Source organism: Leptodactylus fuscus, chromosome 8 (genome assembly GCF_031893055.1).
Source record: "Leptodactylus fuscus isolate aLepFus1 chromosome 8, aLepFus1.hap2, whole genome shotgun sequence".
Taxonomy (NCBI): domain Eukaryota; kingdom Metazoa; phylum Chordata; class Amphibia; order Anura; family Leptodactylidae; genus Leptodactylus; species Leptodactylus fuscus.
In genome coordinates this window covers 15301358-15325387 of record NC_134272.1, presented here as the reverse complement: position 1 = coordinate 15325387, position 24030 = coordinate 15301358, and the positions used below count along the sequence as shown (strand labels likewise).

The window sequence follows — 24030 nt, the reverse complement described above, 5'->3', positions numbered from 1 at the left end:
GCCACAGCGTCTATAACAGTGACAGCCACAGCGCCTATAACAGTGACAGCCACAGCGCTTATAACAGTGACAGCCACAGCACCTATAACAGTGACAGCCACAGCGCTTATAACAGTGACAGCCACAGCACCTATAGCAGTGACAGCCACAGCGCCTTCTAACAGTGACAGCCACAGCGCTTATAACAGTGACAGCCACAGCGCCTATAACAGGAACAGCCACAGCGCCTATAACAGTGACAGCCACAGCACCTATAACAGTGACAGCCACAGCGCCTATAACAGTGACAGCCACAGCGCCTATAACAATGACAGCCACAGCACCTATAACAGTGACAGCCACAGCGCCTATAACAGTGACAGCCACAGCACCTATAACAGTGACAGCCACAGCGCCTATAACAGTGACAGCCACAGCACCTATAACAGTGACAGCCACAGCGCCTATAACAGTGACAGCCACAGCGCCTATAACAGTGACAGCCACAGCACCTATAACAGTGACAGCCACAGCGTCTATAACAGTGACAGCCACAGCGCCTATAACAGCGACAGCCACAGCGCTTATAACAGTGACAGCCACAGCGTCTATAACAGTGACAGCCACAGCACCTATAACAGTGACAGCCACAGCGCGTATAACAGTGACAGCCACAGCACCTATAGCAGTGACAGCCACAGCGCCTTCTAACAGTGACAGCCACAGCGCTTATAACAGTGACAGCCACAGCGCCTATAACAGTGACAGCCACAGAGCCTATAACAGTGACAGCCACAGTGCCTATAACAGTGACAGCCACAGCGCCTTCTAACAGTGACAGCCACAGCGCCCTATAGCAGTGACAGCCACAGTACCTATAACAGTGACAGCCACAGCGCCTATAACAGTGACAGCCACAGCGCCCAATAACAGTGACAGCCACAGCGTCTATAACAGTGACAGCCACAGCGTCTATAAGTGACAGCCACAGCGCCTATAACAGTGACAGCCACAGCGCCTATAACAGTGACAGCCACAGCGCCTATAACAGTGACAGCCACAGCGCCTATAAGTGACAGCCACAGCGCCTATAACAGTGACAGCCACAGCGCCTATAACAGTGACAGCCACAGCGCCTATAACAGTGACAGCCACAGCGCCTATAACAGTGACAGCCACAGCGCCTATAACAGTGACAGCCACAGCACCTATAACAGTGACAGCCACAGCGCCTATAACAGTGACAGCCACAGCGCCTATAAGTGACAGCCACAGCGCTTATAACAGTGACAGCCACAGCACCTATAGCAGTGACAGCCACAGCGCCTATAACAGTGACAGCCACAGCGCCTATAACAGTGACAGCCACAGCACCTATAGCAGTGACAGCCACAGCGCCTATAACAGTGACAGCCACAGCGCCTATAAGTGACAGCCACAGCGCCTATAACAGTGACAGCCACAGCGCCTATAACAGTGACAGCCACAGCGCCTTCTAACAGTGACAGCCACAGCGTCTATAACAGTGACAGCCACAGCGCCTATAACAGTGACAGCCACAGCGCCTATAACAGTGACAGCCACAGCACCTATAACAGTGACAGCCACAGCGCCCTATAGCAGTGACAGCCACAGCGCCTATAACAGTGACAGCCACAGCGCCTATAAGTGACAGCCACAGCGCCTATAACAGTGACAGCCACAGCGCCTATAACAGTGACAGCCACAGCGCCTATAACAGTGACAGCCACAGCGCTTATAACAGTGACAGCCACAGCACCTATAGCAGTGACAGCCACAGCGCCTATAACAGTGACAGCCACAGCGCCTATAACAGTGACAGCCACAGCACCTATAGCAGTGACAGCCACAGCGCCTATAACAGTGACAGCCACAGCGCCTATAAGTGACAGCCACAGCGCCTATAACAGTGACAGCCACAGCGCCTATAACAGTGACAGCCACAGCGCCTTCTAACAGTGACAGCCACAGCGTCTATAACAGTGACAGCCACAGCGTCTATAACAGTGACAGCCACAGCGCCTATAACAATGACAGCCACAGCGCATATAACAGTGATAGCGCGGGGTAGGGAGGGGGCTCACCAGTCATTACAGCAGGGTCCGGCCCTTCATTGTCCCTCACAGGGGGCAGCACTAGAGGTCCCTACCAGAGACAGTTCATCTACCATATTAACATGAGTGTTACTGCCCACTGGTGTATCTAAGCCTAGGCCTAGGTTCACATCTCCATAGGAGACTCCACCGCAGATTCCGCCTATAAGTCCTACGCCCGGGTGTCTGCAGGTAACTGGGTTTTTTTTGGTGGACAGGCCCTCTGTGTTTTGGGCACCTGAACGATGGAGAGCCGAACGCTTATGTGATACTGAACCATTAGAGAATACTCAGTGTATCTAAACCTATTATGTGTGATACAGCTTCAGTGTATCTAAACCTGTCTCAGTATAAGCTGTTCATGTGTGATATTGTCTCAGTGTATCTAAGCCTCTCATAGGTGACATTGATATCTCAGTGTATCTAAGCCTGTCATAGGTGACATTGATATCTCAGTGTATCTAAGCCTTGTTTCCAGCACTTCTCAGTATACTGTCATGTACTGTGTTTGTGTATCTAAGCCTATGGTGTGACACAGATGAAGCCCCTGCAGTCTGCCCTGTGTCATGCTGGCACTTGTAGTCCTGTGCCCCTGCTTGCAGTACAATGGGTTAATGTGGCGCTGGCGCAGTTGCAGCAGCAGGGGGCGCTCTTGGCATGCACAGACACCTGGCTCCCCCTTCTGTTCCTTGCAGCCTCCTCCGGAAGCCTTTGTACAGGAGCTGAAGGAGCTTTGCTGAGCAGACTGCAGCCTGGCACTGCCCTCACTACCTGTGAGCCTGGCACTGCCTGCTGGACCATACATGGCCTGGGGCTACCTGCACCCCCAGACCCCCAGGACAGAGGAGCTGAGAGGTGCTGAGAGGTGAGTGCAGCTTCTCTACAGAATACAGTATATATGTGTTGTGCCTGTCACAGGGCAGCAGCCTGCCTGCCAGGGGCAGATCCCAGTGCCAGCCTGCTCTGCCTGCACTTGTCATGTACAGATGATAGATTATCCTTGTCTGCTCAGTGATGTCATGCCCGGCTGCCACTGAGTGACTAAGCCCTGGCGTCTATTAGTCACAGCCAGGGGTGCTGGGCATTGTAGTCCTACACAAACTTCCCAGGTCTGAGTCCCCCCCCCCCCCCCGCGACTACGATAATACGCTGTTGGATGGGGTCACCCTATATATCTGGGGTCACACGCTGTTTGGGGACGTCGCTTCCCTGACAACTAGAACATTGAAGTGTGTTTGTAGCAATCCTCAATGCTAATGTTACAGAAGCTGAGATATGGGATGCTGTATATCTGGGTCATTTTGGGGGTTGGTTGGGGGTCACCTCTTTATTTTTTCTTTCCCTCTTTTTATGGCTTTGTAATTCTGCTAATCGGTGACCACCAAATCTTCAGTATTAGGATCTGGCAAACAGCACCCCGGACCTCAGCTCCCTGAGCCCTCAGTGTGACGTGACGGGTCATTAGCCCAGTTTTAGCCCAAAGTGATCTCCATTATCTCTTCTCTTTACCGTCTCACTTTAAGCCAAGTCCATGAAGCTGAGATATAGGATACTGTTTGTCAGGGGCATTTTATTGGAGGGTCTTTGTTTTTTTTGGGGGGGGGTTTCTTCCCCTTTATTGTCTTATTAACTCCGCTAGAAGGAAAACTTACAGTGACCCCTTAATCGGTGACCACCAAATCTCTAGTGTTAGGATCCGACATACAGCACCCCGTACCTCAGCTCCCTTTACCCTATCAGTATGACGTGATGGGTTTATTAGGACCAACACTTAATTTTACCAGAATTTTTTGTGTAGTTTGATGTGATCCCCATTGTCCTTCTTCTTTACCATCTCACATTTGGGAAGTTTAGTTATGGGATGCTGTTTGTCAGGATCATTTTGGGGGCATCCCCAGGTAATTTTCTGACCCCGTTATTTACTTTTTTGTATCACCTCAAGAAAACTTACGGTACTTTCCACTTACCGGTGACCGCCAACTCTCCAGTATTAGGATGTGACATACAGCACCCCATACCTCAGCTCCCTTAGTCCTATCGGTGTGATGTGATAGGTTATTAGGACTGACGCCAATTTTACCAGAATTTTTTTGTTTAGCTGGTTGTAATCCCCATTGTCCTTCCTCTTTACCATGTCACATGAATCCAAGTTTGGGAAGTTGAGATATGGGGTGCTGTTTGTCAGGGTCATTTTTTGGGGCGCCTCCAAGTCATTTTCTGACCCTTTTATTTTCTTTTTTAATCACCGCAAGAAAACTTGCTTTCCACTTACTGGTGACCACCAACTCTCCAGTATTAGGATCTGACCTACAGCACCCCATACCTCAGCATCCTCAGTTCAATTTTGTTTAGGATTAGGAAAGGGGGACCCCGGGACTACTCGAGCCATTTATAGGACCTCATTTAAAGGGCTAGCGCCCTCATTTGTACCATTGTCTATGTAGCGTTATAACGTACCAACAGGATATAAATTTGTTGACGTTAACAGATCTGCGACCTGAATTTTGGGGTGACCCCAGGGAACGTGGCGCTGGTGGTGGCAGGTGTGAGAGGAGCAGGTGGGGGTCTGTACCTGTACCTCCCCGTATTTCCTCTGTGACTGGTGTATGGATATATATGTATTACAGCGCAGTGTGAACACGTCTTGGGAGCTCGGCTAATGACCTAATTTGCTGTGCCCACCAGAGACGGCTTTACCTTTGGGATTGTTGCCTACGGTATATTTGTGGCTGCCATTCTATCCGACTGTTGCCCTGCTGTATACGAAATTACAGGAAAATGTGGGAAATGGAAGTATTCACCGCGACGGAAAACGCTCGCCGCTAAAAAAACATAGATTTTTTTTTTTTAAAAAGGAAACCATAGGCTCCTCCTACGGTAATTTTTACTAGCTGTTTGCAGATTATATTCATTGTATGTACTGGTTTACAGCGGGCAATCTGAACAAGCAAAGCTGCAGTGTAAAGCATGGTCGGGATCAGAGCAATAGTCTGAGCCGCTGATCATTTAGGAGGTTGGTGTCAGACTACCGTGGACCCCAGAGACAAACAGGCTAAGATGGATCGTGTAGAAGTGGAGGGATCTTGACTTCTGACCTTTAATTTGAGACAAAACGGTGGCCATGTTAGCTCCTGTTAGAAGCCATTGGCGTTCCAACCAATCACATGCTTTATATTCTTTTGACTCGAGAGCTGCCATTGGGTTGGTTACCATGGAGAGAGTTGTGATCCGGCTCGATCAAAGGAGATTAAAACAGCAGCCAATCGGATCGCTTGTCCCATTTGTCTGGAAAAACGAAAGCGAGAATCTGATTGGTTGCTATGTATAAAATCGCCAGTTTCGGTATATGGCGATGGGGGGTGGGATTATATTTGACACCCCCGCAACTCTTTTTTGACCAGTCAAGGCTGATCCTGGGGCGGAGGGTTAGTTACCTCAGGGACCCCGGTTTCCTGTTTCAAAATGGCCGTCTACAACTATTTCTTATGGATTTCAATGGCAAAAAGCGGCTCCTGGTGGGGATTGTGGGACCCCCTTTGTCATGATTTGTGAGGGTTCCAAGGTGGGCTCTGTACCTTTCAGACATTTATGGCCTATTCCATGGATAGTTTCTAAATTTGAGCAAAGATTTGGTTGGTCACAGACTACATGCATTAGTATACACGGTTCTCCACCTCCATTTTGGTAAATTCGGAGGACTTCCTATAGACAAGTCTGATGTCGGTATTATTTACCAAAGTTGTAAGGCCTAGTTCACATCTGAATCGGCGTCCATCTAGACAAAAATTTTCGGCAAGCCCGATTTTTGGTTTCGGGCCCTAAGAGTCAATGCGGTCCTCCAGGATTCATTGTGATCCGCCGTTAGATCTGTTTTATTGTTCAATCCACTTTCCTTGTCCCACGATGGCCAGAAGAGCGGATTATATGGCGCACCCTAATCTGTCAAATTCGAAAATCTGCAGAGGTCAGAGGTTGAATTTTTGACTTCTTAAACTTTTTTTTTTTTTTTTTTTTTTCTTTTTTACTCCTGGCGCCAAAGGTGTTGGCTTATTACACCATAGAACTTCATGCCAAGTTCCAATGAACCTGTGTACATTTGGGTGTTTAAAGGGGAAGTCCGCTCAGTAAAAATGATCCAAAAAAGGCTCAGAATGCTTAAAAACAAAAACAAGTGATAGTCACTTCTCTGATCCCCTGCTGCTCCCCACTGCTTCCTCGTTCCCCTGCTGGTCTCTGCACTTTATCATCCTTTTTATGGTGACCTCTCAGCCAATTACATTCCAGAAAGGACCAAGCTTGGTGATGGCCCCGGACACAGCAGAACGGAAGGAGCAGGGGATCAGTGAAGTGAGAATTAGTTTTTTTAAAAAAAATTTCTGAACCTTTTTGTAAAAAATTTACTGGCCTGCCCCTTTCAAGGGCATAGACATGGTGGAGCAGAATTTAACAAGTATCAGAATTTTGTTAAAAAAAAAAAAAAAAAGTTGCAAAAATTTTTGAAAAAATAAAGTAATGAAAAAAAAGTGCCAAAGAAAAATTCCATATGTCAGATTATTCTGAATTTTTTATTAGGTGACCTGTACCATCTGGCTGCAGTGTTTTTAACCGATTTTTTCACTGTAAAAAATACACCAAAGCCACTTATGTATAGCCAGCCTTAGGTGGTGTTCACTCCTAGGAATTTGAAGTGGATTTTGACGCTGAATTTGAAGCGGAATTTGGATCAGAGTATTTTATGTTTTTTGGGCAATGACGAATGACGGATCCTGAGAGCGGATTTTGACAAAGTATATTTTCCGCCTCCCATTGAAAGGAATGGGAAACGGATTCCGCCTCAGCTTCACTGTCAAATTCCTATGCGTGAACATCCCCTTAAAGGGAGTGTGTGACCAGCACCTAACATATCAACCCAGCCCTGCAGATAGATAGGTTAAGGTCACCTGAATCATTCGGCGTTGTCCCCATGCGAATCGCTGCTTCCTTTGCTGAGATATCGCTGTGTTTGTCATTATGCAAATGAGCTCATGAGCAATGGCGGCGCCCTCGTTGCTCCAAAGAGCTTATTTCCATGTTGACAAAACCGCCATATCTCAGCAACGGAGGCAGCGATTCGCATGTGGAAAACACCTAATGATTCAGGTGACCCTAACCTATTTATCTGCAGGGCTGAGGTCTGGTGAGAGACCCCCCCCTTTAAGTCCGCTACAGGGCCTGGATGTAACCCCTACCTCTCCATTCTGAAATAAGGATCTGGCAGCCACTTATCTCTATATATGTAAATGTGGGCCTCAGGTTAGATCCCCATCGATTCCCTATTTAACCCGTAACTTCCCGGGACAGATGATGGTATGGTCAGCAGGTTAGAGCCCCTTCTCATCCCAGTCTCCTCGGGCCCGCCGCACTCTCAGCTGTTTAATGTGAGCAGCTGTCGGTTGTACGATCCACTCTCAGCCAGTCTTCTCCCCCCAGAGAGCGAGGAGTGAGGAGGCTTTGATAAAAGAACTAGACGGCTTTTATTATTCCCTTGAGGCGAGCAAAGGAAATCTATACTGGAATCTCTCAGTAACACTAAGCGGACTTTTTTATCCTTGGCGGTTTTAATTGAGAGGGCCGAGTGCTTCAGCGCAGATGGAAATATCTGGAAGAAAAAAAAAACTATATATACATACATATATATATATATCTAGGCATGGGCCTGTTAACCCCTGCACGCCTGGCGCCCCACAATTTGCAATCACTCCAGAATCCCTCAAATTCTCAGACAGCGTAATTGTTCAGGGATTAGATCAGTGGAACATGAGGCATTAGCAGGCAGCAGTCTGGGGAGGCCAAATGGCCCGGTCTGTAACCTCCTGAGAGGGTACGGCTGGGTCAGCAGCACAGTTGTTTGCGGTTTGCCGTCTGGAGCTTTGCACGTTGCAGAAATAAATGACATAAGTCTGTACAGAGGGAACTGGAAGGAGGTATAATATTAGAAACGTCTCCGGGTAGCGGCTGGAAACATATTTTTTAGATTGCATGTTCTTCTGCTGAGGAAATGTACAACAGTGTCCAGTTTCCTCTTAAAGGGAAATTATAGTCATTATTGATATTACATTTGTGGGGCTGTAATTATTCCTGAGCTACATGGTAGGGAACATTGTAATACTACCTACAAAGATATAACTGCAATAATACTGCCCCCTGTGTACAAGAATATAACTACTATAATACTACCTCATATGTACAAAAATATAACTACTATAATACCGCCTCCTATGTATGAGGATATAACTACTATAATACTGCTCCTATGTACAAGAATATAACTACTATAATACTGCTCCTATGTACAAGAATATAACTACTATAATACTGCTCCTATGTACAAGAATATAACTACTATAATACTGCTCCTATGTACAAGAATATAACTACTATAATACTACTCCTATGTACAAGAATATAACTACTATAATACTACTCCTATGTACAAGAATATAACTACAGTAATACTGCCCCCTATGTACCAGAATATAACTACTATAATACTGCTCCTATGTACAAGCATATAACTACTATAATACTGCTCCTATGTACAAGACTATAACTACTATAATACTGCTCCTATGTACAAGAATATAACTACAGTAATACTGCCCCCTATGTACCAGAATATAACTGCTATAATACTGCTCCTATGTACAAGCATATAACTACTATAATACTACTCCTATGTACAAGAATATAACTACTATAATACTACTCCTATGTACAAGAATATAACTACTATAATACTGCTCCTATGTACAAGAATATAACTACTATAATACTGCCCCTATGTACAAGAATATAACTACTATAATACTACTCCTATGTACAAGAATATAACTACTATAATACTACCCCTATGTACAAGAATATAACTACTATAATACTGCTCCTATGTACAAGAATATAACTGCTATAATACTACTCCTATGTACAAGAATATAACTACTATAATACTACTCCTATATACAAGAATATAACTACTATAATACTACTCCTATGTACAAGAATATAACTACTATAATACTGCTCCTATGTACAAGAATATAACTACTATAATACTGCTCCTATGTACAAGAATATAACTACTATAATACTACTCCTATGTACAAGAATATAACTACTATAATACTACTCCTATGTACAAGAATATAACTACTATAATACTGCTCCTATGTACAAGAATATAACTACTATAATACTGCTCCTATGTACAAGAATATAACTACTATAATACTGCCCCCTATGTAAAGTAAATTCCATAATAAATTTTGCTATATCTGTTGTTTGCAGAATTTTACATGCAGATGTCTTTTGGCTTCTTTAAGTAACACTCAGTGTAGAAGTCGATTTGAAGGGGTTAAATTGCTCGCATGCTCGCGGTAATCAGAGGCAGGCACAGTAGGGCTGCGGCTTAAAATCATGTCCTCGGGAGTTCCTGGGCAGTGAAATCCATGGATCTCACCACAAAACCCATCTCTCAGGCGGATGTAACCGCACATGGAGAGATTCACCTGGATTAACCCATGTCTGATTTGAGGGGGGGGGGGGTGTGTGCTAAGGAAAGGAGGGGGGTGCACTCTGTTAGCTCTGCTGCCCCAGGAAATCTTGTAGTGACTCAGATACCGGCATGTTTATGATACAGCAGTGCAGACTTGTTATTGCAGCAGTGGCGTATATAGAGCAGAGGGGTAGCCAAATCCAAAATGGGGCCCCCTGATGGTCTGTCACACGCCATCACACGTAAATGTACTATGGGTTGTTCGCCCGTCTCACCTCTCAAAGGGGGGGAATTAGCCTCCGGTCCATCCTGCACTTCCCCCCATTCTAAAAATGGAGCCCTTTCCTGGTTCATATAGGAATTGGGTATAGCGCCAGTCTCAGGTGGGCCCCTTTTTCTTGCGGGCCCGCCTGCATGGGTCGGCATCATGATAGATATTTACATCCCTCGCTTGTAGGTAAATTTATGGTTTGATTCTATGACCGAATACCTAACGTCCTCAGGGCCCCTAGTGAAATACCTCAGGGGCCAAATGCCCCTACAGCTTTAGAGGGGGACAAGGCCTAACATGTCAGAGATAAATCTAGGAGGTGCAGGCTATTTGTTTTCCCCGTGCAAATACTGTCTGTCTGTTGGGCCACTGAAGCGCGTTGCCGTCAGTCACTTTTAGATGACATCTGCAGAAATGATTGATAACAGAAAGCAATAGTTCACACGCTGCTGCACAGGGGCAGAGTTCTCCTACAGCGAGGAGATATTATATACTACTGCCAGGCGCCTTTCATCTTCAACCTGCTGATCCTGAATACCAGGTTAAATTGTTTTGGGCAAAAACCGTCCCTCATGAACGTCTGACATATTTTGAGGATGAGCCCACCCGCCTTTTATATATCCTGACCATTGGATATAGGGTTGTGAAGTTGCGACTATTCCTGGTAAGATATTTTAAAGTGAACCTGACACTGAAACAGTAGCTGTTGTCTAATCTACATCTCATCAATACCTCCCTGCACTAGAGGGCGCTGTAGTGCTCACTAAATGATCTTCTAGGTGTCGATCACGGGGATTTCAAAGCTTCCTGGATGTGATCCTTCCTTCTGTCAGCCCTCGGTCATTCATCATGGCCTAGACAGGTGACATGGCACTTCCCTGCAGCACATCCCCTTAATACTGAAAAAAACATCTATTTTTAGGGGTTCGGGGGCTACAACTGTATTGCCGTCTATGGGACATTCTTTATATTACTATTACGGCTGGTCATCGTCTAGCCGCAATGGTAATGTAGCAATGACAGGCCTGGGAGTCTTCAGTAGGCTCCCGGCTGTCACCCGAACAGGTCGGCTCCTGCGATATTGCTACACAGGAGCCGGCCCGCAACTTTACAGGCCGGTGGGGATCGGCCCCCGGGGGGTAGTTTACACTTGGGGGGGGGGGTCGTCAATACAGACCCGGCATCCACTGTAATCCACTTCCAGCAGGGCAGGAGCATAGCGATGTCTCAGGCCCCGGCACATGTGCCAGCGTCTAACCCTCCCCGGCATCCGCCTTTCTATTACAGTGGATGCCGGGTCTGTATTGTGGCCACATTCGGACTATAAGACGCACCCTTCTTTCCCCAAAAAAAATACGGTAATTTGGGCGTCTGATATTACCATTGAAGGTCTGATGTTACAGGGTTTAGCCTGTAGTCTGATATTAATCTGGGGGTCCGGGGTCTAAAATTAATTTAGGTTTCTGATATTACTATTGAGGGTCTGATTTAACTTAGAGGGATTTACCTTTGGGCTCATATTAATTTGGGGTCTGGCCTTTGGTCTGATCTTAATATGGGGGTCTGGTCTGAGCTTGTCTTAATTTTGGGGTCTGAATATATGCAGGCAGTCTTGAGGGGTCTTAAGTTTTTCAGGATATGAATATTTTTGAGGGTCCGGCCTGGGGTCTGATATTAATATTGGGGGTTTGGTATTAATTAGATGGTTAAACCTTTGGTCTTTATTTATGGGTGTCTGGTCTGGGGTCTTCTTTATTTTGGGGTCTGCTTTGAGATCTAAATATACGCGGGCGGTCTGGGTGGTCTACAATTAATTAGGTTTTTTGGTATCTGAATATTTTTTTTGGGGGGGGGTCTGGGGTCAGATATTAATATTGTGGGTGTGATATTATTTACATGGTTTGACGTGTGGTCGAATATTAATATGGAGATCTGGTCTGGGGTCAGATATTACATAAGGGGGTCTGACTGAATACCCCTTCAATAAGGCCACTCCCATTTTTTACCGCTGCTTAATATTTGCACCGTGACGGTCTTTTTCGGGTTGACATCTCTGTAATTGACTGAGGATTTCTTTTGTCATAATAGGGAACATGCCCTTTAAGGTTATACTAGAACATTGTCACGGGCGCCAGACCGCGTTCCACTACGTCGCCAGGCTGCAGAGCGTTAGAAGGGGACGGCGAGGAGCTTCTGAATCATTTGATAGAGTTCAGTGCATCTCAGCGGGGAGTTGATGGTATGAGCAGGACTCTGCAGCAGAGCTGAACGCTCTCCTCGTACAAAGCAGCTTTGTCTCGCTCGCCGCCTTCTCATCTGTGATCCTGGGCTGATAGCACCACGCCGGCGACAGATTTTTCTGTCGGTTCCGTTGCCAGGCAGATGTGTTGTTACCGTCCTTGGGGCTGATATCCGCCGCCCGCCGTCCATGTGGAGGTCTCAGAGCGGCGTCTGCAGCTGGTGCTTTAAGTCTCGTTCGCTTTTTGTGGAGGGTAGGATGCAGGCGCGGCGGTGTCACTGTGCTCTGCCAGCTAATAGACTACGCCAGTGCCTGCCAACTCTATCGTTTCGAGCACGCGGTACATGGTGTCACCGCGGTGTCGCCCGTCTTATCTCCAGCTGCCTGTAAAAAAACAAAAACAGAAATTACCCGTCGTGTTTTGACGCCATGAAAAACAACAGGCCGTAAAATTAGTATTACCAGATTAATACCTACCTTTGTCATCATTATGAGTTAGCCATTAAAAAGGTATCAACTACTGAAGATCACCAAGTTTTCGTGTTTTTTCAGATTAATACCTGTGATTCGGAAATTTTACTAATCCGGAATTCGGAAAACACAGGCCTCATGGCGGATTAGGAGGATGTGGTCTGAAATTGGAGGGGCGGTGTGTAGCAGAATCTAGCGCCATGTCGACCTTTGGTGTGACTGACGTGACGTAGGCCGGAGTTAGTATTTGGGCCTGTGACATAGTAGGCCATAGAGACCTATCACAGAAGCCATAGACAGGCTGGAGCAGCGAACCCAGAAAAACTGCTCCACTTTTTCACTGCATTTTAGTAAATTCCCTCCAAATTCTCTGAAGTGTTGCCAAACCGTCTTCCACTTCCCTGCCTTGTTTACGTCAATTTTCCGAAATGTGTCACAGCCACGAATCTATATTAGGCCCACCTTCCCTATTTTCGCCTACGAAAGATATAAAGGGTTAATCCCCCTGCTTTTAGATTGAAACCAGAGCTTTGTATATACTGATATAAAGTTCCTCGAATCGCAGCATTCCTGAGCGCCAAAGCCGCCCGGTTGCTATGAGTTACCGCACGATTTTTTTAATTTTTTTTTTTTTTTTTTAACTGCACATTTTCTTCTCCTTTTATACAAAACCTGGAATCATTTAAGTCTCCATTATATAAAGCCGGAGATTTATTAGACGTGGAGGAGCCTGAAATAAATGGCGCTTATAGATTGCGGGAAAATAAAACGTGAGGTGAAGTGAAATAGCGAGATCAAAGGAAACCCCATCGGCCAGACATCTGGATTCATTTTTTTCTTCTTTTCTGTATATTACGGGCTCCTCTGAGCCGGAGACTTGTATTCTACATAAAGTCCGTGACTGCAGCTCACCCCGATATCTCCCTCCCTGTACGTCAGGCAGCGAGGGGTCCACGTCGCTGAGATATGGGGCGCTGTATGTTTCATGGCTCTGAGGTTTAGGGGCCCTCGAATCACAGCAGATGAGTGATAGAGGACCCAGCGGTCAGACATATACCGATCATTGTAGAGCGTTCTCCTTAGGATAGGTCGGATATATTTCATAGGACCTCCACCGATCAGCAAAAATAAGGGGGCGCTGCTCTATGACTGCCCCCAAAAAACTGAAAACACAATTTTTTGTATACAACCCCCGTTTATAGACAGGACAAGCCAATCGTTCTGGGATTCTTTTTGAAAATTTGGGGCATTGTTGGCCAATTTAGGACAGTTGATAAATATGTAACTATAGGGGGTACAGAGATGACATTTGCATCTGGGCCGCAGAGTCATTGATCCCCCTGCTACAAAAGAGGGCAGCAGTGCTATAAATAGGGATTTCCAGGGCTTATATACTGATCATTTATCCTTGAGATAGGATATGTGATCACAGGCATCTGACACTTGGGACCACCGCTGATCAGCTGGTTGAATGCTACACTGAATACCAAGCACAGCGCTATACATTGTATAGTGGTTGTGTTCGTATTGCAGCTTATCCCATTCACTTTAATGTTGTACCAGGTGACCACTGAACATGATGTCATCAGCTCAGGGAAGCAACCATGGTGAGTGCAGCTGATCGGCGAGGGTCCAGGGTGTTTGACCCTTGACAAACAGATAATGATAGGTTATCAATATGTTTAAAACCCCTTTAAGCCCCACGTTGCGAAAAAACTGTGTTTTACTGTACCTGCAAAGTGAATGCTAATCCCGCCTGCATATTGGAGAAAAAAATTTGATGGCGTAAAATGTGCGTTTTCAAAAATGCTTAAAAATCGCAGCATGTCAATTATACCTGCGGAGAAACGTCGGCGCTTTCTGTATGGCTATAATAAGGGCAGAAAGTCCGCAGAGGAGAACTCTGCCAAAACGCAATGAAAAATGCTGCAGGAAAAAAACCATTTTCCGGCGCGTTTTATTGTGTAGCGTTTTTTTCCTGCGTTTCGCTACATGGCGTCTTAGCCTTAAACAGATTTTGTATTGGCTCTTCAAGTTACGGCTCTGAGTTCAATGCAGCGTGGGCATCGTTGGGGGATCAACAACAACGCCACCCCCTACAGGTGAATCAGTGCACTTCCTGATACTCAGAAATACCCCCTTTGACATATTACATTTTAAAATTTTGTGTATATTGGTTTAGTGTTTTTTTTTGGGGGGAGGGGGCTGGGAAATGTCCCCTTTAAATTTATAGAAACCGCATCACGTTATTCTAAACCAATTTCAGTACCGCACTGGGGGTAGAAAAATAATAACCCATAATGGGCTTCTGCCCTCCCCATCGTTTGTGTCACCCGACGGCGCGTTTCGAGGCTCGGTCACGACGCACATAGTGTTAATAGGGCTACAATATGTGCCCACTTTGTCCTGCCCAGCAGCAGCTATGTGTGCGCTCAGTCTGCTGCGTGTGTTTCAGAGGATGTGTGTGGGGCACGGAGCCCGCTAATCTCTTTTTAATTGGTGTGCTCGGAACGGCTGGGTAGAGAAATGACAAAAGCCTTCGACAAGAAGGCTCATGCCTCTGCAACACATTCATCTTCTGTTCTGTAGCGCACGGGGAACAGGCACCTTCTGCAAAGGAACAGCTAATCCCTAGCTCAGCGCTAGCGGGGCGCACCGTGTGTGTGTGAGACCGAATCGCCAGGAAGTTCTGATATTTATTCTCAGGTCCTTAGAGGACCAGCGAAACGCCTTGCTGCATTGATTCCTGTCTTCGCTGACAGACCCTGCAGACATTTTTTTTTTTCAGTTTCTCCTTCTTCTTTGTCAACAGGAAAAGGAAATGGAGAAAATGATTGTTATTATGAGGGGCCGCCATATGCGAGAGAGACAAGGCTTTCTATAGGGATGAGTGAGGGGCCCAGGTGGCAAGTTATGGCAGTCCCCAATATGTATCACTGAGGAGCACAGCGCCATTGTTCTAGAAATAAGTGGGAGTCTGGGCTGGGAGAGCTGTCTGAGGTGAAATAAGAGACATACACTGACAGTCATTGAAAAAACTCCAGTTATCGATCTATCTATCTATCTATCTATCTATCTATCTATCTATCTATCTATCTATCTATCTATTTATCTCCTATCTATCTATCATCTATCTATCTATCTATCTCCTATCTATCTATCTATCTATCTATCATCTATCTATCTATCTATCTATCTATCTATCTATCTATCTATCTTCTATCTATCTATCTATCTATCTATCTCCTATCTATCTATCTATCTATCTATCTATCTATCTCCTATCTATCTATCTATCTATCTATCTATCTATCTATCTATCTCCTATCTATCTATCTATCTATCTATCTATCTATCTATCTATCTCCTATCTATCTATCTATCTATCTATCTATCTCCTATCTATCTATCATCTATCTATCTATCTATCTATCTATCTATCTATCTATCTATCTCCTATCTATCTATCTATCTATCTATCTATCTCTCTCATCTATCTATCTATCTATCTATCTATCTATCTATCTCCTATCTATCTATCTATCTATCTATCTATCTATCTATCTATCTATCTATCTAGCTATCTCATGTCTATCTATCTATCTATCTATCTATCTATCTATCTATCTATCTATCTATCTATCTCTCTCATCTATCTATCTATCTATCTATCTATCATCTATCTATCTATCTATCTATCTATCTAGCTATCTCATGTCTATCTATCTATCTATCTATCTATCTATCTCCTATCTATCTATCTATCTATCTATCTATCTATCTATCTATCTATCTATCATCTCTCTCCTATCTATCTATCTATCTATCTATCTATCATCTATCTATCTATCTATCTATCTATCTATCTATCTATCTATCTGTCTCATACCTCTTTTTCATATCTATCTATTTCTCCACACATTTAGGTATAGAATAGGTATAATTAGATAGATAGATAGATAGATAGATAGATAGATAGGAGATCGATAGATAGGAGATAGATAGATAGATAGATAGATAGATGATAGATAGATAGATAGATAGATAGATAGATATAGATAGGAGATAGATAGATAGATGATAGATAGATAGATGGATAGGAGATAGATAGATAGATAGATAGATGATAGATAGATAGATAGATAGATAGATAGATAGATAGATAGATAGATAGATATAGATAGGAGATAGATAGATAGATGATAGATAGATGGATAGGAGATAGATAGATAGATAGATAGATAGATAGATGATAGATAGATAGATAGATAGATAGATAGGAGATAGATGATAGATAGATAGATAGATAGATAGATAGATAGATAATAGATAGATAGGAGTCAGATCTTTCCTGTACCCATCGCCCTTGTATCTATAGATATATCTGCACAGTGCTGGCTTCTGTATATAGCCTCATGTAAAATACAGTGTGTTTTATATTTAGCTCACATGCTCATTTTTCCCCTATTTCTGACATATTCCCGCTGGGACAGGAAGCGTATACAGCAAACTGCAGCAGACACTGAATTGCTGCCACTCGCCAGATCATCTCCCGGAGACCGCTGGGGAGCCGATTATGCGTCATCTGTCAGTAAATCCCATAAATATATTGCTAATATATCACGTTAATTGAGTCTTCTCCTGCACTTGAGTTTGTCAGAGCAGGAATGGAGAGCAAAAATGCCCTAAATATTTGATAAAGGAGTAACACGTCTTATTTACAGGCCCTTTCATACGTCCCTGTGGTCCCTTTAGGGGGGGAAAATGAGAGAGAGGTTTTTATTAACCCCTTGGGGGGATGAGTGGCGTTGCAGACACTGTAGTAAAGTTGACAACCTTGCTGGGTGACAAGGACTAAGGCGGGAAGGCTAAGGATAGAAGAAGAAGACATAGCAGCCATATAGTTATGGGGCTGCCCTTGTCCCCATGGAGTGGTCACTATTATGGTACCAATAAGGGGTTGTTACGGAGTGTTCCATAGACCTTTCGTGACAAATACCATTTTACATTGCTCTATCCTATTACTTTGTGTCAGTCATAACTGTACCTCTAGCATTATGTTTATGAACAAGGAAGCTCAGGATGAACAGAGCTATAGGATAAATACACAGCTTTTGTTGGCTGTTGCGGAAACAGTACCAGTAAAAGTGGCAGAAAGGTAAAAGGCGTTTTGCTCCTCCGTTTTTTTTAGCTGCGTTTCGCTAAATGTTTCCTTAGCCCAACAATATTCATCCAACCATTCTGGTAAAAAAAATTTCAGGACAATCAAACACAGACGAAAAATAAACCCATCCTGTAAATATAGGCAGCCATTAAGGGGTAAGTCTAGGACTATGATAATAATCGCTGTAGCCTTTCACTTCTTACGAATCTCCCCTTGTACATTGTATAGCGGCTGTGCTTGGTATTGCAAATGAATGGGGCTGAGCTGCAGCATGGCCATGCGAACAATGGGCGTGAGAAGAGGAAATGGAGATCAATGTCATAGAGCTGGAGAACCCCTTTAAATGAAAGCAGCTTATAACTAAACAGCCTTAAAATGAACGGCTATAAATGAGTGCAGTCTTTAGGCTTCATTTACACAGTGCTTTTTTGGTAGCCATTTATACTATTCCAGTTATATTTAATGGCTGTTACCATGTTATATGTGCTAGCCTATAACTAAGCCCAGCCTATCATTGAATGTAGCCTATAACTAAGCACAGCCTAACATTGAGTGTAGTCTAACTAAGCCCAGACTATCATTAAATCCATCCTATGACTGTACCCTGTAGGAGTGTACCCTATAACTAAATACAGCCTATGATTTAGTCTAGCCTATACCTAAGCCCAGCCTATCATTGAGTCTAGCCTATAACTAAGCCCAGCCTATTATTAAGTGTAGCCTATAACTAAGCACAGCTTATCATTGAGTCTATCCTGTAACTAAGCACAGCCTATTTTTAAGTGTAGCCTATAACTAAGCCCAGCCTATTATTAAGTGTAGCCTATAACTAAGCACAGCCTATCATTGAGTCTAGCCTATAACTAAGCGCAGCCTATCATTGATTCTTGCCTATGACTAAGCCCAGCCTATAACTAAGCCCAGCCTAAAAATGAAGATAACCTATAGCTAAGCATCCTGCTTATATAACCCATATAGTCCTGTTAGTGTAATCCATTGGATGCTATTTAGGGGTGACTGTTGTGTGTCCACCATGTTTTTGGCTGTTGCACACTCTTCGATAAAGCTTTGGATGCAGATGAGAAATAAGGAATAATTGAGGAGGTGTCGGGGGCTTAGCGCCATCGTTGTCTTTCCTCTCATCCATTCACCGTTCTGATTTTTTCCTCTCGCAGTAGCAAATACATCAGCCTCACTTCCTTCCTAATGAGCTTGCAAGTGGCCCTATGGGAAATGTACCTTTCTGTAGTCTGGGATCCCCCCCCCCCCCCTCCTCTCGCTCTTTCTCCAGTTAAGGAGGTCTCATAGCACGCCATGCAGCCAGGGATGTGTGCTTTACATAGACTGCGCAATACATCCCAGCACAGAACAATCAGACGGATTTATATTCTGGCTGCTCAATCTTACCGGGGAACGTCAAGACCCTTCGAAGATGAACCAGAGAGACTGACTGTTCCCCGTTCTGTGAGACCGTCACAATCCATTTATTGGGCTAATATTTTATCTGATGCAACATTCCTCGGAGGGTAAATACTCCTATAAAGGGTTAATCTGTAATATGCATGTCACTAATAATGACCCTAGGTATCGGAACGGTATGTCCACTTTTTGGATTCACTGCTGAACCTTCACACAGCCTTAGTGGTCATATTTCGGCTGCCTGCGGTCACCACTAGGGGGAGCTCTGAGCTGATTCGCGGCTCAGAATGTAGGACCACCTATGGGGTCACTGCTTGTTATCATTGCAGCTAGTTAGTGTAGTGATCGGTAACAGTTCTATTAGTTAGGAACTTGTTGTGGACCAGCGATTTGTACAAGGCCAACATGGTGACTAGTTATATAGGACCAATGTGCCAACTAGTAATAGCTTTATATTAGGTCAGCCTGGTGACTAGTTATATAGGACCGCTGTGCCAACTAGTACTAGCTTTATATTAGGTCAGCCTGGTGACTAGTTATATAGGACCAGTGTGCCAACTAGTAATAGCTTTATATTAGGTCAGCCTGGTGACTAGTTATATAGGACCGCTGTGCCAACTAGTAATAGCTTTATATTAGGTCAGCCTGGTGACTAGTACAATAATCCCCCTGGGCCAACATAGGGACTAAGAAAAGGTTAGTATTCCGGAGACCTGGTGACTATTTATAATTTATACTTGGCCAGCTTCATGACTGGTATGGGGCTCATATCCAACTACCTGGTGACTAGTTATACTTCATTATTAGACCAGCTCGGAGACTGTAATATACTTGTATCGCACCCATCTGAAGACTATAAGCCGTGTGTTAGACCAACACAGTGACCAATAAGAGGTTTATTTGGACCACTCTGCTGACTCCATTATTTTGGTAACTGGTTAGTTTTTATTGGACTAGTCTGGTGACTTGTTAGCGTATATGGCCCAGTGTGGTAACTAGTTAGCCTATAGGATCAGTCTACTGACTACTTAGTTGATATTGGACCAGTCTAGTTACTATTTCTTTTATAATGGACTAGTGTGGTGTGGTGACCGGTTAACTTATATTGGACCATTGTAGTGACTACTTAGCTTATATTGGACCAGTCTAGTGACTACTTAGTTTATTGGACTAGTCCTGTGACTAGTTGGTTTATATTATACCAGTCTAGTAACTGGTTAATTGATGTTTTACTAGTCTAGTGACTACTTAGCTTATATTGGACCAGTCTAGTGACTACTTCGCTCATATTGTACCAGTCTAGTGACTACTTAGCTTATATTGGACCAGTCTAGTGACTACTTAGCTCATATTGGACCAGTTTAGTGACTACTTAGCTCATATTGTACCAGTCTAGTGACTATTTAGCGGATAATGGCCCAGTCTAGTGACTACTTAGCATATATTAGACCAATCTAGTGACTACTTAGCTTATATTGGACCGGTCTAGTGACTACTTAGCTCATATTGGACCAGTCTAGTGACTACTTAGTTCCTATTGGAGTTGTCTGGGTGACTAGTTTACATTGGTTCGGCCATGTCTTGTCTAGATTGTAAGCTGTGTGGACCGGTTGAACGCCTGGTATCCATGTGTAGATGTGTGCATAGAGCCGCTCATAAGTAGAGGCCATTATCGTCCGCCCGTCTCCTCTACATTACATCTTCCTCTTCTAATGAGGTACATCAGAGCTTAATGAGTGTGAACGGTGGCGTTAATTGCACCTGTGGGGGCAGGGCCGTGTGCACAGCTATCATTACCAGGGAACTTCATGATTACAGTGCCCAGACTGGGGCTTGCCAGGTACTGGGGGGGCACAAACGTGTAATACAATCACATTGGAGTCAGGGATAAGCTGAAGATTCACGTATCACAGCAGTGTCGTAAAGTGTCATCTGACGCACTTTGACCTCATGCGGTAACATTTGACCTTGTATCCTGGCGTAGTGATTGGCACCATGGGCCCAAAACGTACACCAAAAGTGCAAAAAGATAATGACACATTGGCCACTTCCTTGATACCTTTGAGGCCCCCCCTTACCCACAGTAGTCAATGGCCGCACACTGTTGCCGCACCATGAGTGTCCAGGGATTTGGACATGGGTTTATGTGGCTAAAAATGCATTGTGTGCGCTTTCTCTTAAAGGGATTTTCCAGGATAAAAAATAATTTTTATATCAGGCCAAGAAGGTGAAAGAAAAAATAAAAAACAACCCATACTCACCTGTCCCCCGGTGCTCTGGTGTCTCCCAGCATAGTTTGCTCCTGTTGCTCCCATGTTTTCTTCCAGCAAAGGTCCACGTAGCAAGTGAGGCCTAAGGAAAGGGACACGAGACGTCACTGTGCAGCGGGGACTTCCAACAAAACAAGACATCAGAACAGCAGGGCCGGACCGAACTGGGAGACACCAGGATTTATTGTGTTTATGACATTCAATTATCTTTTACATTACTTTATATTGCTCTGCATTGTATATTTCCTGTCTTAAAGGGAGTGTGTCACCAGACCCCGGCCTATCACCCAGCCCTGCAGATAGATAGGTTAGGGTCACCTGAATCAAACAGTGTTTTCCCCTTGTGAATCGCTACCTCCGTTGGCGAGATATCGGCGTTTTGACAATATGCATTCAAGCTTTTTGGGACACCGAGGAGGCCGCCATTACTCAGAGCTCATTTGCATATTGACAAAAACAGCGATATCTCAGCAACGGAGGCAGCGATTCACAAGGGGGAAACAGCGTTTGATTCAGATGACGCTAATCTATCTATCTGGAAGGCCGGGGTGATGGCCTGGATTTTGGTAACAGACTCCCTTTAAATTTTAATCTTTAAGGGGAATTTACTAACATAAGCATGCCAGTTTTCTGGTGTAAAAGTGGTGGTTTTTTTTTGCAACAGCAGTTAGTGCCGGAAAGTGTGCCAGGTTCTTCATTTTTTGGCGTGTTCGTTATTTTTTTAGATAATTGGGTGGAGATTGAGGTGGGCCATGATGGGGACGCTTAGGCCTAACAGATTTACTATACTTAAAGTCTATTCCGATTTCTGACTGGTATAGATTTTAATGCCGGAGCATGTGACCTCGCGAAGACGCATCATAATCATTTTGATAATTCAGTCGCATCATGTACCAGCTGGGGAATGAATTAAAGGGGTTGTCGGGGACTGTGATATTGAGCTCCACTTCCTCTTCTCAGGTGACATGGCGTCCATTGGTCACATGACCATAATACCTCTCAGTTCTATTCAAATAAATGGGGCTGAGCTGCAATATCAAGCACAACCACTATACAATGTGTGGCGCTGTTCTTGGCAAGTACTGAAGAGGACACAGAAATCAATAACCAGGACAACCCCTTTAAGACTGTGCAGTCTTAATAAATTTCCTCCATGTGTTATAGACAAGCCATATTTTATATCTTCTTGCACCTCTGGTGGGCACATAGTCCAAAAACGGACACAACTGGTGTCTGAGGGACCCCATAAGATGCCAATAATTGGATGCTCGAGGCGCATATATATATATATATATATATATATATATATATATATATACACTCACCGGCCACTTTATTAGGTACACCTGTCCAACTGCTCGTTAACACTTAATTTCTAATCAGCCAATCAGCCTGCAACTCAGTGCATTTAGGCATGTAGACATGGTCAAGACAATCTCCTGCAGTTCAAACCGAGCATCAGTATGGGGAAGAAAGGTGATTTGAGTGCCTTTGAACGTGGCATGGTTGTTGGTGCCAGAAGGGCTGGTCTGAGTATTTCAGAAACTGCTGATCTACTGGGATTTTCACGCACAACCATCTCTAGGGTTTACAGAGAATGGTCCGAAAAAGAAAAAACATCCAGTGAGCGGCAGTTCTGTGGGCGGAAATGCGTTGTTGATGCCAGAGGTCAGAGGAGAATGGCCAGACTGGTTCGAGTTGATAGAAAGGCAACAGTGACTCAAATAGCCACCCGTTACAACCAAGGTAGCCAGAAGAGCGTCTCTGAACGCACAGTACGTCGCACTCTGAGGCAGATGGGCTACAGCAGCAGAAGACCACACCGGGTGCCACTCCTTTCAGCTAAGAACAGGAAACTGAGGCTACAATTTGCACAAGCTCATCGAAATTGGACAATTGAAGATTGGAAAAACGTTGCCTGGTCTGATGAGTCTCGATTTCTGCTGCGACATTCGGATGGTAGGGTCAGAATTTGGCGTCAACAACATGAAAGCATGGATCCATCCTGCCTTGTATCGGTAACGGTTCAGGCTGGTGGTGGTGGTGTCATGGTGTGGGGAATATTTTCTTGGCACTCTTTGGGCCCCTTGGTACCAATTGAGCATCGTTGCAACGCCAAAGCCTACCTGAGTATTGTTGCTGACCATGTCCATCCCTTTATGACCACAATGTACCCAACATCTGATGGCTACTTTCAGCAGGATAATGCAATGCCATGTCATAAAGCTGGAATCATCTCAGACTGGTTTCTTGAACATGACAATGAGTTCACTGTACTCCAATGGCCTCCACAGTCACCAGATCTCAATCCAATAGAGGAGCATCTTTGGGATGTGGTGGAACGGGAGATTCGCATCATGGATGTGCAGCCGACAAATCTGCGGCAACTGTGTGATGCCATCATGTCAATATGGACCAAAATCTCTGAGGAATGCTTCCAGCACCTTGTTGAATCTATGCCATGAAGAATTGAGGCAGTTCTGAAGGCAAAAGGGGGTCCAACCCGTTACTAGCATGGTGTACCTAATAAAGTGGCCGGTGAGTGTATATTGCTATTTTAGGAGGCCAATAA

The 24030-nt window shown here is 44.5% G+C and overlaps 1 protein-coding gene across 2 annotated transcripts in view; it reads left to right on the top strand.

Annotated features, from left to right (window-relative positions):
* Nucleotides 1–2859: 2859 nt before the first annotated feature.
* Nucleotides 2860–24030, top strand: part of RAI1 (retinoic acid induced 1) — a 98339-nt gene continuing 77168 nt past the window's right edge. Inside the window, exon 1 of one of the 2 annotated variants that reach the window (XM_075285223.1) lies at nt 2860–2958. The gene's annotated coding sequence lies outside the window, so the exon portion shown is untranslated. The remainder of the gene's footprint in view (nt 2959–24030) is intronic. The other variant, XM_075285222.1, reaches the window with a different exon arrangement.